Below are 3,543 nucleotides of genomic sequence, written 5' to 3'. Positions count from 1 at the left end.
CGTGACACACAGAGGTGTGATATCGCTTTGTTCAATGCAACACTTAAACCCTCCTTCTTCCTCTCTGTAGCTCAGTGAGGGTCTGTGGTTTCTCTGCAGCAGTTCTTTAGATAAATGTCTCTGACCTTTTAGTTTTAAGCTGAGCTGTGAATCATGGGATGTATTGTAGTGATGAAGAAGAAAGAATGAAAATTTTCAGGAAGGTCGGTCATTTCAGTGTTCACAGAAAACTGAAAAAAAGAAGACTGACGCTAAGTATGTCTCCTTTAAAAAAAAAAAAAAACCTCCTCTTGATTGAGCCAGGACTCTTTCACTGTGGTGGTACAATGTGGTGTCACGATTCTGGGTCTCTGACCCAGCATTTTGAGTAATTGGATTATCTTTTGGTTGACTTAAGTTTAGTTTAGTTTTACTTCTTCTTCGTCTTCTGTGTTAGTCTGTCATGTTTCTCGTCGCCTTGTCCACGTTGTTCGTGTTGTCGCGTCTGCGTTCAATGCTGTTTCCTGTTTTATTTCGTCTTGATGCATTCTCAATCATCCAGGAAAGTAAATCTCCAAAGGTTGATTCTGTTCATCTGGACGTAGCGTTTTTGTGGGAGAAACTCATCCAGGTGACTTCTTCAGTCTCAGCTGACTGCAGGTTTCCACAATCATATAAACAGCACATTTGCATAATGACTGAAACCAGCCCACTGAAGGAACAATGGGCTGTGAGGTCAGTTCCTCAATCATAATTATGCAAATTCTCATGACCATTGATCAACAACCACTGATCAACAACCACTGATCAATGACCATGAGTACCATTCACAGAGAGTTGGGGAATGGCTGCAATCACAGCATTGTAAGATGGCAAAAGATGGACCCTTAGGCCCCCTCCTCGATTCAGAGATGTTCTTTCCCTTTTCACGTAAATGGCGGTGTAGACTTTGTGGCCCAACATATCCCAGAATGCATAGCGTGGCGGTGGGTGTGGATAATTTTGCCAAAAAAAACGGCAGAAGTGGGGCGGCCGAAGAGTAAATTTTTAAAAGTAAGTACTGAACAATATGTCACTTATTGATGTGCAAATGTTTAATAACGAAGAACATTAAAACATTACTGTTGGCCACATGTCGGCAAAGTTATGTGACATTAGTGACGTTTGTACTAACTTGGTTGTAAAGTCTTTACTTTAATAATAATAATGGATTGGATTTATATAGCGCTTTTCAAGGCACCCAAAGCGCTTTACAATGCCACTATTCATTCACTCTCACATTCACACACTGGTGGAGGCTACGGTTGTAGCCACAGCTGCCCAGAAGCGAGGCTGGTCTCATCTCGCCTGCCAAGACAGGCCCACGTCCAGCACAGCCAGCACAGCCAGCTCGCCGGCACATCGAGCATGTCTGCGTCCAGCAGGGCTGTGTCCTGCACAGCCTGCCAAGAAGCCCATCCATGAAAACCCACCAAACCACCCAAGGGTCCTCATCCGCATCCACACTGCCGTCGACCATCTGCCAAGCCACCTGAGAGGTCTCATCCACGCCATCGACCACCCACCAAGTTGCCCGAGGGGCTGGGTGAGAGAATATCATCCACCTGCCAAGCCGCCTGAGGGTCTTTGTACATGCACACATCGCCACAGTCAAGCTGTCTAGGTGTGGTCAGCCATGCCTGCTTCGCCACCGCCTCCTTCCACATGGCCGCCCCTGGGATCTACTCTGTTGCCACCGTTGGACTCGTGGCCGGGCCCCTGAACCTTTGAACTATCAACTGCTATGCTGGGTATAGTTTGTCAAGGGAGATGTGATGAAAGGTGGATTTTAGATTACTGGTACTTTGCCTTGTGTCCACTAAAAGTTTTCATTTAATTTAATTTGAAGTATCATGGTCCTTACTTCCTCTTTTATTTTGAAGGTGACTTTCCTTATGGATCTTCTACATCATGCCTTGATGTTTTGTCCCTCCTTGTCTCCTTCATCCTTCTCCCTGTGAACCAGAAATCAGTTAGTTCTTCACTCTCCTTTTCTTTTTTAAAAACAATCGTAGTCTGCATCATTTACTGTTTCGCCTGTTTGTGTCTGAGAGTAATGAATGAACGAACAACTGTTTAACTGTGTGTCTGTTACGGCCCTAGCAGGGCCGCCTCCTGAAGTTTTCTGTGTGGGCGTGTCCGACCATCTCTCCTGCCTTACTTGCCGCCTTTCCCTTTTACACAGCTGACTCTCGTCAGTAATTAAAGAGATTTAAGCCCAGGGAAAGGTGAGCTCTGGGCCAGAGTGCCATTAGTGTCGTTTCAGCTAGTGAGCTGAGTGTGTTGCTGTGTTTTCAGCTAGTGAGCTGCACTCTTTTTGACTTACTTTGTGCTTTATTGACTAACATTTGAGTTTTGTTTATTTCTTTAAATGGTGATAGCGGCTTGTCCGTCTCTTTTAGTTAGTTTTAATAGAAACTTTAATAAAGCTCTTTAATGTAACCCTTATGCCTTTTTGTCTCCTTTTTCTGACCCGGACACTTTTTGTTACTTCCCCCTCACCGCCTAGACCCCTCAGGGGAACGTAACAGTGTCACTTTGCGAATTTTATGTAATTTTATGCAAAGGCTGTAAACATGTAACTTTCATGAACACTGTTAGACCTGACATGATTAAATACAGCAGACAGTTGCAGCTGTGCGAAACGTCACATTTAAATTTACTTTTTACTCTGAAATGAGGATCTGAGGTGAGGATGGGTCCTTCGGTTAAAACACCTGCTGCCTTACTCCTCTCTCTTCAGGTCTCCTCTTCACCTTGAGATGTGCAAGTGTGAGTCAGAGGCAAACTTTAGCATCAGAGTGTGGTATAAATATAGCCACTAGGTGGCAGCACAGGAGCTTCAGTTTGTCCCACAGTGGCTTCCACTCTGAGCTTTAACTGTAAATACAGAGTCCTCAAAGAAAAAGCTACATCATCAGAAAAGAGAGCGCACAGGAACGGAGAGTCAGTGTTCTGCAGGCTGCACACATTTTGACACTTATCCTGCAGTCATAGAGGGAGAGGTGGGGCACAGAGGTGGACAGGTTACCTGCATTTTAGCCCCGTCTGTCACAGGACTAACACAAAAAGACAACCTTTCACACTCACATTCACTCTTATGAGCAGTTTAGAACCACCAGTTAATCTAACCCTACTAACTGTATGTCACTGGACTTTTGGAAAAAGCTCCGGCTTCCTCCAAAAGTCCAGCTACCAGCTAGTTTGAGGCATGAAAATGCAACTCCACACAAGACTGGATTCAAACCTTCTTCCTGTGAGGTGATGGTGGTGACTACCACACTATTTTTCCTCCTTTGGTTGAATAATCAAACATAAATTCATATATGAATGCAAATACTCTTCAAATTACGATGGAAAATATACCAGTTTTATAACAGTAACAGTTTTTAAATGCTGCATGTTTGATGCTTTTTTAGTTTTTTTGTTCCAAAAGATAATAAAAAGTTAATACTGACTTCTGTATAGTAGCTATTTTTCATAAATCTATACTAAGTTATTATTATTTTAGAAACAATCTTCCTT

This window comes from Neolamprologus brichardi, chromosome 3 (genome assembly GCF_056152115.1).
Source record: "Neolamprologus brichardi isolate AB-2024 chromosome 3, ASM5615211v1, whole genome shotgun sequence".
Lineage (NCBI taxonomy): Eukaryota > Metazoa > Chordata > Actinopteri > Cichliformes > Cichlidae > Neolamprologus > Neolamprologus brichardi.
This window is presented reverse-complemented; position numbering follows the sequence as displayed.